Source organism: Podarcis raffonei, chromosome 7, assembly GCF_027172205.1.
Source record: "Podarcis raffonei isolate rPodRaf1 chromosome 7, rPodRaf1.pri, whole genome shotgun sequence".
Classification (NCBI taxonomy): Eukaryota; Metazoa; Chordata; class Lepidosauria; order Squamata; family Lacertidae; genus Podarcis; species Podarcis raffonei.
In genome coordinates this window covers 62,525,487-62,541,316 of record NC_070608.1, presented here as the reverse complement: position 1 = coordinate 62,541,316, position 15,830 = coordinate 62,525,487, and the positions used below count along the sequence as shown (strand labels likewise).

Sequence of the window (15,830 nt, the reverse complement as noted above, 5' to 3'; positions counted from 1 at the left end):
ATCACATCACAGTGATTTCTGATCCTGGAGAGGTATTTTATTTATTTATGGTTACATTACAGCCCTCTGGGGAGTTCAAGGTGGCATACATGCTGTTTCCCCTCCCTATTTTATCGTTACAACAACAACCCAGTAAGGTAGGTTAGGCTAGAGAGGCTGTGAGCTTGATGGCTGAGTAGTGATTTGAACCCTGACCTCTCAGGTCCCTGTCCAAGACTCCAACCACTGCACCACACTGCCTTACCCTTTCCAAAAATGGTTCAACAGCTACTTGGACCAGTTTACTCCAGGAGTTTTTCTTAAACAACTTGATAAAGCGATTCTTTTGAAATATTGTGTTTCCCTACATTTCTCCTGACTTCCTTATGGCCATCTAAAGATCAAAGGTGTGTGGGTGTGCGATGACTTAACAAGAGGGGTCAGATCAGAGAACAAACAAGGGTGCCCTCGACCCCTGCCACCATATCCTTCGAGTTAGATCGGCAGAGGCAGGTGCATCGGATTAAAGACTTTGAGACGAGAGCTTTGCCTCTTATATTTCCAGCCATTACCAAAGTCTTCTCCTGTTGAGTAGCAGTTTCCGAAGAGAATAAACTCGCAAATGGAATCTAATTAAAACTGATTGTCCTTAACAAAAGAACCCACTGTTCTCTCCAGCTTTTCAGGAATGCTCCCACACGGAAACATGTTGCAAGTGAAGCTGCTTACGAAATCTCAGCAAGGAATCTATGGATGCTAAAAGTGCAGAAACCTAGGTTCTGTTTTGGTTTGGTAGCCTTTATTACATTTCCTTTGCTTTCTTGGTAGTTGGTGCTAGATAGGCCAACCCCTAAAGAACTATACACACTGTTCAGTGAATGTGCAATGGCAGTGCATACAAAAATCAAGCTTTTAGATTTTCATATGCAAGCATGCCTGTTAAAACTGAAAAGTTATGAAGCATCCTTAGGTCACATCCACACCATTAAAGCACACGACTTCCCTCCAAGAGTCCTGGAAACTGTGGTTTAACCCTCACAGCGCTACAACCCCCAGCACCCTTAACAAACTACAGTTCCCAGGATCCTCTGGGGGAAGCCATGTGCTATAAATGGATGGTGTAGATGTGACCTTATGCTGTACTGAGTCAGACAATTGGTCTTGCACTGTCTAATCTAGTACTTGTGTCTCTAGCTTTTGTTGGACTACAACTCCCATCATCCCTAGCTAGCAGGACCAGTGGTCAGGGATGATGGGCTTTGTGGTCCAATAACAGCTGGAGACATAGGTTTGAGAAACACTGCTCTAAACTGACCAGCAGTTGCTCTCTAATGTCTCAGGCATTTTCTAGCACTGCTTCCCAATATCTCTTTTTGCACAGGGGAGGCTAACCTACAGCCCTCCAGATGTTCCTGGACTACAATTCCTGCTTTCCCTGACCATTGGGCATGCTGGCCAGGGCTTATGGGAACTGTAGATCAGCAACAGCGGATTAGCCATTCATGTTTCAGCAGGGCATGTCACAGATTGTGCTTTCCTTGAAGAAGGTCCCGGGTTCAAAGTCCTCCATCGAGATGGGGCCTCAACCCAGCAATTTCATTGCACAGAACACCAAGGACTGTTTCACACATTACACAGAACAAACCAAAGAGGCTTGCTGCTACCTTAACAGGAAGTGGCAGCCAAGCCCACCACCCAACTAAGCCTCTATGTTTTCAAACAGCTGTGTAACTTTCTCACATACGACTTTTTTTTTTAGATGTACGCCTAATTTAAAAAACAAACAGACATGGATAGCTAAAAGTGTGATGCGGTCCTACTTTTGATTTGGAGAGCCCTCTATTATTTTATAACTAATCAGCACCACCTGGGCTTGCCTACTATATATTTCAGACAGAAAAATAGGAACATGTTTTAAATAAAGGTAATAACATTGCAGAGAAACAATGCTCTATCTTGCATTAAAAGCCAGAAATAATGTTGACAAAAGACAGCTGTAAGTCACTAGGCTAGATAAGACACAGTAATCATCTTTTTCAATCCATGATACTCTGCCTCTCACTTTGGTGTTAAAAAGACAATTGCCTTAACCAGTCTCAACCAGCCTGTGGTGCTATATTTCAACATCAGACACAAACAAAGGTTGATTCACTGTGTATCTGTGAACAAACAATACCCCTCTTGGCTTTCCCCGACTCTATGCATTCTTTGAATCAACGCATTAGTAACATGCCTGAAGTTATATGCATTTCCCCTGCTCTGCATTTGCATTGTCGCTAGTATAAAAATATGAAGCCATTTTATGACCGGCACTATAAAATCAAGTGTTCTAAATGGGAATAAAGATATAAACTGGGTTGATAGTGAATCAAAGTATCCCCTCCCTGTGTTAGCTAGTTAGATACAGATATCAGTGCTGTTCTTTGAGCAGAGTAACATGAGCACAGATGGGGAACCAGAATGACCTGCAAGTCGCTTGTTTTAATGAAAGAATCCAAAGCTCAGAGAGAAAGAGAATACTGTATGTTGCTTCGGAGGTAGATGGTGCAATCCCCACCAAATCTTCAGTTAAAAAGGTCTTGGAGTGGAGCATGGAAGGATCTCTGCCTTTCGAGACCTTGGGGAGCCGCTGTAGTTGCTGACCTTTGTCTGTCTCAAGAGACAATGGAGAAGAAGAAGAGAAGAGTTTGGATTTGATATCCCGCCTTTCACTCCCTTTAAGGAGTCTCAAAGTGGCTAACATTCTCCTTTCCCTTCCTCCCCCACAACAAACACTCTGTGAGGTGAGTGGGGCTGAGAGACTTCAGAGAAGTGTGACTAGCCCAAGGTCACCCAGCAGCTGCATGTGGAGGAGCGGAGACCCGAACCCGGTTCCCCAGATTACGAGACTACCGCTCTTAACCACTACACCACACTGGCTCTCTCCCCTGGAGTGCAGCTCAAGGGATGAAATCAAACCGCTACATTAGCAGCACCAAAGTGACTTCCCTGGGGCGCAAGCCTGGGCGGTGTGTATGGCAGTCCTGGACTGCCCAGATGACAAGACCCCTCCCTCGGCCGTGCTGATGTGGTCCAAAGGAAAGCAGAGCAATACTTGGAATTCCAGGCAGCCCTGTCCCACCCCACTTAAAACAAAATACAGTGGTACCTCGGGTTACATACGCTTCAGGTTACAGACTCCGCTAACCCAGAAATAGTACCTCAGGTTAAGAACTTTACCTCAGGATGAGAACAGAAATCGGGCTCCAGCGACAGCAGGAGGCCCCATTAGCTAAAGTGGTACTTCAGGTTAAGAACAGACCTCCAGAACGAATTAAGTTCTTAACCCGAGGTACCACTGTAACTTAAACACTTAACTAACGTAAAAGGGTAAACTAAAAATACGAATACAAGTTATAACACTTTAAATCACCCCCAAGTTTAAACCCCATCCCCATTAAATTAATAACTTGGCACAGGGGGGCTGGTCCATGCCCTCACCCCACCCCTGAAATGCAAACCCCCAAAGGGATGACTCCCTTTAGTGTGGCACCTCAGGGCAGTCCCTCTCCCAGGTGAGCTGGGGCAGCAGCTCTTCCCAATGCTGCCTGCCTGCCCAGGGCCCTGATCTTTGCAGGGCTCTCTGCAGTCCTCTTGAATGAGGAGAGAAGGATTAGAAACCTGCCTCTAAAGGCCCGTGCTCTTTGCAGTGAGTCACTTTCAGGGAAAGAGGTGATGTGGGCGGGGGAAGCCCCTCTTACGTGGCTTGCTGAATTACCTCTTCTGATAAACGCTATCTCAGCTCATCCGACATATATTTCATTGTAAGTTGATACACTTTGAAAGCAAAATAATAACTATTGTTTTCATAAATTATCGCCTATGAGCATAATGAACCCCCAAGCAAGACTAGGTGAGATAGAAACTCACCACAACTTGTTTTTCACACATCATGAAACTTGTCAAAAATTGGTCAAAACTATGGGTGGATGCAGATTACCGTGCTGTGGGGTTGTCGGTGAAATCCGGGGAGGGCAGAAGGGGGAGAGAGCTCACAGTGTGTAGCACCCTTCTCTAAGCTGGTGCCTTCCAGATGGACTACAACTCCCATCAGTTCCAGCCTGCATGACCAATGCCCAAGGATGATGGTCGCTGCAGTCCAGAGCACACGGATGCCACAAGGGTGAAGTCCAACCATGTGTCGAAGTACATTTCAGGATGACTTCCCAATCAACTAACCAACCTATTTCAAACTTGTTGTACAGTTGCAATATAGGCATCCCACCAATCGATTGTGTGCTATTTGCCCCTAGGTTAAAAAAAGAAAAAGAAATAGTACGGATTGCTTTTAAGTTAAGTATCTCCTTAATATGTATTTTGGAACTTTTCTTGTAGGGCCAGCACAGTAAACCGCGCCCCCCCCCCATTTTGATTGCTGATGTATAGTCATATTAACTCCTGAAATCCAAATGCTTTCCTTTGCCACAGAGAGTCTTTGCTGTTGTGGGAGGGAAGTATTTTTAACAGCGTCACCATTTAATTCTCCTTTAAAATGGATCCCTACTGCCATCGAGATCAAAAACCAATTAATGCTCAGCTGAGAGCTTGGGTGTAAAAATGAACGCATTCAGTTACTTCCACAGAGACATCTTATAAAAACTCTGGGATTTTCCTTAGAATAATCATCAGTCACACATCAGTGAATCATTTCTTACTACTGCATATTCAAGGCAGAAGGACTCTTCAATTAGTGGTTTTCTGAGAAAGCCTGAAAGCTGATGAATAACCACAGATATAAATGCAAATGGCTGAGATACATGACTGTTCTCAACCATTATGTGTGGTAAGTAACAGATGACGACTTTTCTGCTGCAATAGAACCAGGACTGCAAAAACAACGGTTCACTCCTCTTTCACTTTCCGTCCAGGAGAAATCCTTTGGCCAGGTAATAAAATGGATAATTTAACACTCACACATACATTGTAGTTATCAAGTGATGACTTGGATGTGTGAATGAAACACCTCAAACACAACAAATAGAAACAAAACAAAACAAAATTCTTTGCAGTAGCACCTTAGAGACCAACTAAGTTTGTTATTGGTATGAGCTTTCGTGTGCATGCAAACTTCTTCAGATACACTGAAACAGTGTGCATGCACACGAAAGCTCATACCAATAACAAACTTAGTTGGTCTCTAAGGTGCTACTGGAAGGAATTTTTCATTATTATTTTGTTTCGACTACGGCAGACCAACACGGCTACCTACCTGTAACTACAACAAATAGAAGTTCAGGTAACTGTAGGGCAGCTGAGAGGACGGCAGTGGGCAGACACAAGTCCCATGCTGCCGTTTTGGGCAACGCGGAGTGTGCAGCCGCCCAAGCCACTGTCTCACGCCCAGGAGAAATGCGTGGCTTGGGCGCACTGCAAGCCCCACAGTAAGTGTCACCCCCTGGGTGAGTGGTGCCCAGTGCACACACACCCTGCCCCCTAGCTACGTCTCTGCATTCACTCACCTTCCAGGCCTCACATGGCCATTAAAGTCCAGAGGCTGCTTAGTGCCACTCTCAGTAGCAAAGTGAAACATTTACCCCCTCCATAATAAAGACTAAGGCTAGCACCAGAGAGCAAGAAGAACACCAGCACTGGCAGCTGGAACCTCTGGGACACTGAGAAAAAGGCCTTACCTCTTGATTTTGTCCTAAATTGATACATCTATTTGTAATTATTTATTTTACTTTCTTGTAGCTACTGCCTGCAGTCCTAAATGTAGAAAGCCCTAGCAAGCTCATTAGGACTTACTTCCAAGTAGATGTGGATAGGATTGAGCCAAATATAATTACGCTGATTTATATCCAGTGTTAAGTCACGCTCAGAATAGGCCCATGGAAATAGACTGGTCTTCTAATTTAAATGGGTCTATTTTGAGTAGAACTTCGTTGATTTGCTAATCTAGAAAATTTTGAAAATGTGGATATATGGACCAGGGTATTCCTTGATGCATCTGCACCCCTGAAGCATTAAAAAAGCAAACACATAAAATAAGAGAATATCCCACAGCTGAGGGTGTATCCACCTTCTGTTAAAAGAGGTAAGAGAAATTTCGAATGTGAAGACTGAACCAGAGTACCTTCCACACTAGAGACACAGCCAGTTTTGCATCCTCTGTATAGTTAAAATGAAACTGCAAGTTGTTCTTCAGAGGCCTGCTTTTCTAAAATAAACTTTGGTTTGAAAAGCATGCTGCAAGAAACTGGGGCATTATGCGACCAAGGGTGAAATGAGGGCGCTTTAAAAAAAAAAAGTGGTGTTCAAATGGGGGGGGGGAATATGGTTCACAACCAAACTTCAACTAGTGCAGATGTTTTTCTCCCTTTGATGTTAACATGCCTTGTGCATATAGAACAAACAAGCCTAAGCTGCTTTCACCATAACCAAAGCCTTTGACTTTTTCAGCAGCATGTGAACCACAGCATAAAAACAATAATGAGCCAGAGGGAGAATATTTCTGGAATACATCTTGCTTGCTGTTATTGTTTTCCTTCTCAATGGAGACTGGGACTGCAGCTTAATTGGAAGGAAGGACATGTGAACATGAACAACCTGGTGAATAGACTCATTACTGTGAGAGTTATTTGCCAACTCTGGATGAAGAAGGGGAGGGGGGTTGTTTCTGCTTACCAAAGGCTGAAAGGCATGGACTATGATGGAGGTTTTGTGTAAACTGTTAATTGCTTGCCTGAATTTTTCCCATGTTTTCTGTGTTTATGTGATCTGAGCATTTTATGGCACCATGGTTCAGTTTGCTTTTCAGATTGCTGGACTACGCTTTGAGTGCTTGGTAGGGTAGCATTTTGCAAAAGCACATTTCAAATAATAAAATAAGAAGTGTTGGATTTAGGAGACTACACAATCGATTTGTACTAGGTTTGACCAGGACTTAACTATGAGCCAAAGCTTAATGAGCCCACAAAAGTTCCTAAGCTTGCAATATTATAAGTTAAACAAAAGTCCCTCCATGTGGAATTAAAAACAACACCACTAATGTGCTAGTAAGTGAGGGACAGAGAATGCCACATTCCACTGGCACCTACTTGGTTTCTATGCTGGGTACAGAGAAGGGATGGAGTACCCCGTTTCCCTTCCACCACCCCATTAACTCACTGGCATGGATTTCAGTGGACGGGTCTGAATGCAATTCATTACCATTGGTGACAAGGTGAATGCTTAAATACAGTGGTACCTCGGGTTACATACGCTTCAGGTTACAGACTCCGCTAACCCAGAAATAGTGCTTCAGGTTAAGAACTTTGCTTCAGGATAAGAACAGAAATCGTGCTCTGGTGGCGCGGCGGCAGTGGGAGGCCCCATTAGCTAAAGTGGTCTTCAAGTTAAGAACAGTTTCAGGTTAAGTATGGACCTCTGGAACGAATTAAGTACTTAACCTGAGGTACCACTGTACAAGGTTGGCTTAGTCTCAGAATCTGTTTTCGGTGTCACTTCTTGGCCCTAAAATGTGCATCATCATCTGCATCATCATCATCATCATCATCAAGAAGACAGTGCCTCTGGGGAGAATTTACTTCCTCCACTGAATTATGTCAGCTAAATCCACCCATTGACTTGGCATAGCAGGGATTCTAAGTTAGTACCCTTTTAAAAATGTGTGTGCATGCACATACATGCCTGTAAACTTGCTATTTCATCCTACAGAGCCTAGGAACAAAGAACTATCCTAACAGCTGTTTGTCTAGAAACAGCTGTTAGGATAATCTTTTGTTTCTAGCAGTTAGCATCAAAGGTATATGAAGCAATAGTGGAAGACTACAGGGGCAGCTCATCCAGGGGGATGGAGCCACAGCAACAGCCTCCAGGCAGCAGTGCCACTTACCAGGAAGGGCAGGTAGCAGAGTGGTTAGGGCTGTGCAGAGTGGGTGTGGTGCCACTCGCCACAGTAGCGCTGCTGCCAGGAGGCTATTGGCGTGGCTCTGTGCTGATTTGCAGAAGTGCTTTTTCTGCCCCGGGTGATATTATTTATTCTATAATTTATAGATCATGACTGAACGTTTTTAAACATTCATGGTTTCTCCCAAAGAATCTTGGGTATTGTAGTCTGTTAAGGGTGCTGAGAGACCCCCTATTCCCCTCAAAGGACTTCAATTCAGAGAGCGGTTTAACTGTCAATCTCTCTTCCCAAGGAATTGTAGTTCTGTGAGGTGAATAAGGGTCTCCCAACAACTCCCAGCACCCTTCAAAAACTACAGTTGCTTTGAATGTCTAGAGCAGATTAGATCTATGAAAAACTGACTGTTTGAATCAGCCCCTTAGGTAATTTTTGCACTGCGAACAACCCTGACTGAAAACCTCGTTTCTAATGAGAGATTCAGTCAAAGGATCATTTCCAGCGAGGGATTCAAACAAAGGCTTATTCAAGCCATCCATTATTTTTTGTCAGTCAATTTGAGACCATTTCTTTTCAGAGTGGTGTTTCAGTTCCTGAAGAGAAGTGGATACAGCAATGGCCTTAGCATTCCCCAGTCATGACATCACTCTAATCACCTGCCTTGAGACGTCTCTTTGACCTGCCTTACCATGTCTGCCAGCAGTAACTGCTGCGTTAGCATGGGGTTTATGGTGCTCAGTGCTTATTTAATGGAAACTGCGCAGCAGCAAAACACACCGTATTTGCACAGAGGGAATTAGCTGCTTGCAAACAGCTTGATGAGCGCTCACTCACTCTCTTTCAAAAGCTTCTTGGAACCACAAACCCCCACATAGATATCTGCTGCTTTGGGGAGAAGGCACAAACTGATTTTGTGAAACAACTCCCATGTTCCTCTCTCTGCAGATTAAGCGACATACCGGTAGTTGGAAGTCAGCTAAACTGGAGAGAGGGTTGTAGAAGTCACTTAGCAGATGAGAACATTTTAGAATCAAGTTCAAAACAGTGAACAAGTAATCAGGTTCCCTCCTGCCTTTGGAAAAATAGGAGATGATTTGTCAACTGGAAATGTCCTGGCAGGAACTGGGATGCAAGAGAGGAGGGAAAGAGAGGGAAGTGTGCATGAAAGAGAAGATTTTCAACAGTCCGAGGCCCTTGTATTGCAGAGCTGCACTTCTTTCCCCCAACCAAAATGTAACCAGAATGACGTCATCGTGATCTTGAAGTGGACTGTATTATTTCTGACTACTGGAAGGGTCACCAGTCTGAATGCCACCCCACATATAAAATTATTCCCTTCTAGTTCAAAAAACAAAAAACCACATAGTTGAAAGAAAGGTTCTAGTCTGGTTCTGACACCCTGTAGTGCTAATTGTGTCCTTCCGCCAACTTTTTAAGAATTGTGAACCCCACCCGCATCCTGAACTGGTACAATCCATTCTACCACCTCAGAATTCTACTGTTTCATTTGCACATCAGTACTCACACCTATGCATCCTTTTTTTAACCTTGCCCTCCTCCTCTCGTTGCCTCCCACTGTTTCCTTCCCCATCAAAACTTAAGAGTACCAGCTCTTCATGGCAATTGCTTGTCTTTTTTTGTTACTTTTATTAAAAAGCACTATGTACATTGATGGTGCTGTATACAGGACCCCTAATAACAGAGTTATAAATTGTGTTTCAGTTGAATGAAGAATTTGTTAACAGCTAAATTAACATTTCTTTAAAGTTGTGCTTTTATTTAATTTGCTTTGTGGGCAATCCAGAAAAGAGATGGCCACCGATTTGGGTGGTTCTAAAAGAGGGTTAGAGACAAATTCATGGAGGGGGAAGTCCATTGATGGCTACTAGTGATTATGGTTGTGTTCTACCTGAGCCAAAGGCAGCATATGCCTCTGTATACCAGTTGCAGGAATAACAAGCAGGGAATGTAAGAGGAGCCTCCTGCATCAGCCCAATGGCCCAACTAGTCCAGCATCCTGTTCTCACAGCGGCCCAACAAGATGCCTGTGGGAAGCCTATAAGCAGGATTGAAGTGCAACAGCACTCTGCCCTCCTGCAGTTTCCAGCAACAGGCATTCAGAAGCACCTGGCCTCCAGGGAAAGTGGTGTTGTGCTAAGGTACAGCTTATGGACGACTTCTTCTTTGGCGATCACTCATAGCCGAGTAAGATTGTCTTCCATAAGCACGGTTTTAACAATGAGTCCGTAAGTGACTGTGGAGGCCAGTTCTGGACCCACACGTCCTTCCACAGTGGGGACATTGGTTCCCGGGCAGGAGCTGATCGCGGTGTGGATTTGCCAAGCGTGCCTTCCTCCTACCACGTTTCCTATGGACATCTGGCTGGCCCCTGTGAGAACAGAATGCTAGAGTAGATGTACCTGATCCAGCAGAGTCCTTATGTTCCTAAATCCTAAGCGAGGCTATATCACCACCACCCTGGAACAGTGATAGAAACTCAGATATATAAGCTAGGCAGCAAAGGACTCCTTAAACCAAGGTTACAGTCACCAAAATGGAATGTCTAGTTGCCATTTTGGGGAAAGACAACTCTAAAGTCTTATTTTTCAAACAACGTACTGACTGGGATTGATTCTCAGTTAAACGTCTGGCTAGTTCAAATGACAACCTTGAGCTAGCTTGAGAACTTGGAGAAGAAAAGTCACTTGATCCAGTCTATCAATTGGCCTCTTCCAACCTCTCCTTCTTAAGGTTGACTGCTCCTGTTCAGGCTGCACAGAAAAAGCATTTTGGTTCCTGAAATTCATTCCAATTGTGCAGATAAAATATAACTGATGGAATTCTACAAGATGTGGTATTAGTGTGTGAAAGCAGTCCAGATCCAATGATCCCCAGGCATGCACCTCCAGATGGTGGAGATGTCAGGCGCCCAGGCATCTTCGCTTGGTCAAAAGTGGTGCAAAGCGCACCTGGCGCCTGGCTAATTTCGAACACTGTCCTGGAGGGGCCTGTGACATTTAGGCATCTACATTTCCACATGGCAGTGCTACATAGGACAAGGACTGTGCTTTCTTATGTACAAATTATAACACACCCAGTGCTGGGGAAATGAGACAAGCACCACACTCTTGAAGAAAACTATCTGTAGTGTGTGCAACAGATAAATAAACAAGCACTCACTTTTGCTACGAGCTGATTGTATGGAAAAATCCTGCAAGAAGGCTGGACATTTGCAGGGCAGCCACAAGCCTTGTAGATATTTTGACCCTCTGCTATTAATACGGGTCTTTGAGATCATGCTAGATGGAATATTTTTAACTCCCAAGCCTTGCCAAGACACACAGAACACTTGTAAGCATGGGCTGTATTAGGGAGAGAAGGCACAGCGGTTCACTTAATCTGCTGGGGACAGGTGCCGCCAGTTGAAGGAAAGATATTCATCACATTAGACGTCAAGGAAACCTAGAGCTCAACTGTTCACTAGGCCAAGCTCCCTTAAATACTTAAAAGATTGTTTTACTGATCTCCTGAGGATGAGGATCTAAGATGAGAGGCTGCCTTGTTTAGATGAGGAGGGAAGGCACAACAGATTTTTTGAAAATCCTTTTTTAATTAGGTATTTTTTTAAGAAAAACATGAAAGCATTGAAGATTATCCTTTTAAAAAACTGCCCAACATAATTGGTTTGAAGATGGTTTCCCTTCCTTTCTTGTTTTCAGAGCTTTTCCTAACTACTCTAGGGTTACAACAAACTTTTCCCTTAAGTGTAATCATATTGGCCTTGCTAATAGCCTGTTAAAAGAATCTTCAAGGTTTGGCATTGTTCCATGACTGCTGTAGACTCTACCTCTATGAGGCCTGGGCAAGAAAACAACAACAACAACAAGCCCTTTGGTTTCCTTTGTACCTGGAATCCCCTCCTAACATATCTACGTGATGAAAACTGTACATTTAAAGCCATGTCATACTGTGTTAAACAGTCATGGGTTACCCCAAAGAATCCTGGGAACTGTAGTTGGTTAAAAGTGTTGAGAGCTGCTGGGAGACCCCCTGTTCCCACAGAGCTGCAAGCCCCAGCATTCCCTGTGATTGATTGTTTAAACCACTCAATACTAGTTCCCCTACAGCACCTTCTATGCTGTTGCAGAGAATTATTCAACCCAGGCTTTCAATGTTTGCTAAAGACCCATATGTTCACTGAGGCATTTGAGGGCTGTTAATACAGAGCTGAGCTAGTCTACTGTGGACCGTGATGTATTTTGATGTGTTTATTTTATCAGCATTGTAACGTATTGTTGCGAACTGCCCAGGTATTACCGCTGAAGGTACATAAATACATTAAAATAAACAAACACAACAGCAATAAGCTTTTGCGATTGCTCATGAAGCAAAGACAAAGATACACAATTCCAAAGCATGAGGTCGAAGGATGTTGCTACTGAGCTATCCAAGTTTGCCTCAATGCCAAAAGCCCTAGAGTGGGTATTCCAGTTCTCCAGGCATGGAAAATGGTGGCATAGGCAACAGAGCAACACCCAAGATAACCACTGTGATAAAGATCCTAATTTATCTACACCATTTCTAATCAAGCAATCTGCAACTCACTAAACTGGACACATTTCAGCAGCCACATATAGCAGTGCACAAAGGACTTCATAAGCCACCTGGCTTTGAACCATTCACAGTGCGTGAGATCAGTGCTTGGACTCATCTTGCCTACGTCCTCCAGGCGTTGTTAGACCACAGCTCCCACCACCAATGACCATTGGCCCTGTGGACTTGGACTGGTGGAAGTTGGAGTCCAGCAACATCTGGAAGGTCACAGGCTCTTCATTTCAGCCTACAAGGATCCAGCATTGCTCTCACATGGCAGCCATCATTGCATATCAAACAGTATCCCTTCATTCATGGGATCTTGCTCCACAAAGTCTGCAACAGTTGTCTCTTGGTCCATCTCTTGGCCTTCATTGAGTCCATCTCTGCTTTTGAGTCCCATCAAGGAAGGAAGCAAGCTCCAAATTCAATGTTGGGTACCTCCTGTGAGATGGAAGAAGAGACATCTGGAGGCACTAGTCTTCTCTGTGCAGACTATCTATTTCTCTCCATTTGACCTATCTGGGCAATCTTCTGATATGTGCCACTTTCCCTGGCTGGGCAACAGCAACCATGCTCTGCTGCTCCTCTGGCCCCTTCACATGAAGCTTGCTGGATGAAATCCCACTTCGGGTCAGCCCATAACCTGGTACTGACTGTAGCATACAGGTGCTACAGGCCGCAGCTGAGTTAAGAAAGCTGAACGGCAGAGTGGAATTGTTGGCATCTGTCTGCCTTGGGAGATGATGGAGGAGTGCACCTTTGGAGGTGACAAACTGTTGGAAGGTTACAGCACCTGCTGTGGCTGTAGAGACCAATATGCAAGAGACATGTTTTGTTGCAGCTGGGGCAGATGAAGGCATCTGGTTGCAGAGTGGAGTCCAGAGTGGAGTGAGACATGAATATGACGTTTGCTTCAGGATCCGATCAAGCACCTGACAGAGAGCTTACACATTGTGCAGGTCTGATGGAACTAATCTCAGTAGCACGTTCAATGGTATCTCATCTGCTTGCATAATCCCACCCATCCAAAACTACTTTTCTTTCAAGGAGGATTCAAACCAGTAACAAAGCACATCCCTTTAGACTAAGCTTGTAAACAGTCACTTATCTAGTCTCCAACTAACTGGGCAAGGAAGCTTCCCAAAAGCTAATGCTGTATATAAGACAGTTACAAATCTTGGTGGGCAGCTGGACTGATAGCTTTTGCAATTCTGCTTTCGAGTAATATGTGAATGAATTCATTTGGAACTCCTTCTCTGCCATTAGAAAACCTGACCTTTACGAAGGGATGGGGAACACACCAAAACTAGTAATCAGAATACCAGGAAAAATGTTCCTAAAGAGTCCCAATGGAAAATAAGAGTCCACACAAGCTCCCGCTAGTTCGAGCAACCTAAAAAGTGAGGATGCTGAACAATTTTATTTGGCTTTTTAAAAAAGTCAACTGACCTGATTCACACTTCCCAAACTAATGCATCGATCAGAAAGCAGTTAGCTTTCAGTTTTTACACTGCTCTGAATTTTGCAGTCTTGGGTTTTTTAAAAAAAGCACCAAATGCATATATAGAAATGTGTGTTTTAATGCATAAAGCAGGTTAAAATGCATACACAAATGCATATTTTTGGAGAAAACATATGTCTTTTGTGGAAAATGCATTCAAAGATAATACAGATCCCCATGTTTTTTAAAAGAAAATTGTAGATGGATGCAAAAATAAGAGAGCAGTTTTATGAATGAACTCATGCAAAACTGAGACAGGCTGGAAATAGACTTATCTGCCTGTCATTACCTTAAAGTGAATGGGGCGTGAATCGAGGACAAGCTAGAAGGATCGCAGCTTTAGTTTTAAAAGGAAAGAGCCAGAATTCCTGCCAACATCAACTGCAATGAAAGATTAAACCATGGCACCTTCCAGACATGCACTTCCTGCTCGAGTATCCCTGTCTGCTGTACATCACCAAGACACATTTATAAGGGCTCAGCAACGAGCTCTAAATATTACAGAGGATTTACTGATAGCCCTGCCTTCCAGCTGCTCCATATCAGATGAAATGCAAAGGATTTTTTTTATAGAGCAGGCCTTCCACTAACTTTCAAGAAGCAATTGCCTTGACTCATGCAATGGGCACGCAACCCTGCAGAGAGATGTCAAGTGTCACTTTTATTTGCTCTAGGTTTAATATTTGAGTCACCCTTTCAAATCAAAGATTACCTAGATTTCCTGTTTCTCCTTGTCGGGCACTGTTGTCACATCTGGTGCCATTTCTTAAAATACATCCTGTAAACTCATTAAACAAAAAGCTGCCTTTACATAATGTTGGCACTTGCATGGTTTTAATAATAGACAAAGCTGCCTAACAGAACAGAGGTCTATTGGTGACCGCATGAGAAATACTGAGTACAGTGGTACCTCAGGTTAAGTACTTAATTTGTTCCGGAGGTCCGTTCTTAACCTGAAACTGTTCTTAACCTGAAGTACCTCTTTAGCTAATGGGGCCTCCTGCTGCCGCTGCACCGCTGGAGCACGATTTCTGTTCTCATCCTGAAGCAAAGTTCTTAACCCGAGGTAATATTTCTGGGTTAGCGGAGTCTGTAACCTGAAGCCTATGTAACCCGAGGTACCACTGTATCACATTTTGTAGCCCCCGTGCACAAGAATTTAGGTTGCTTAAAGCTTTTACACTTTCACCAGAGACCACCAATTAATGAACTCTAACTTTAGTTGATTAGCCAAATAAATAAGCCAAATAAAGCCTGCAAGCTTACTAGCAACCAATCAGGGATTCTTCATTTACCATTTTCTCAGAATCAGTGCTGGATTCTTCTTGTGTCACAGTATGGAAGAGAAGGAACTTCTCCTAGTATGCGGTGTCAGGGACTATATGGGACTACTTCAATGAGGGACAAATATCCAAGCTGACCAAAAGTTGGCTCAGCTACTAGTCCTAAGCAAGACAGAAGATTGAGTCCTACAGACTCAACTCGTTCTATTATCTGTTATCTACAGGGGGTAATAGAACGAGTTGAGTCTGTAGGACTCAATCTTCTGTCTTGCTTAGGACCAGTAGCTGACAATCTATGCAGAATTTAAAAAGATGTTTAGGTTTATATTTCCAAAAAAAGAGAGAACTTTTTATTAGGTATAACAAAGGGTGAAATCTCCAAGAAGGTACTCTGCCTATTTCTATGCAACCACAGTGGCTAGAATAATCTATGCACAACAATGGAAGGACAAAGAAATCTCAACAAAAGAACAGTGGCAAGATCAGATAATAGAGTATGTGGGGTTAGTTACTATGACAGCAAACATAAGAAATTGAGATGAGACACTGATAAGGGAGGAGTGGGAACATTTTGGAGGGTATCTAA

The 15,830-nt window shown here is 43.6% G+C and overlaps 1 protein-coding gene across 1 annotated transcript in view; it reads right to left on the bottom strand.

Annotated features, from left to right (window-relative positions):
• NEDD9 (neural precursor cell expressed, developmentally down-regulated 9) overlaps nt 1-15,830 on the bottom strand; it is a 60,261-nt gene that overhangs the window by 19,954 nt on the left and 24,477 nt on the right. The window lies entirely within an intron of this gene.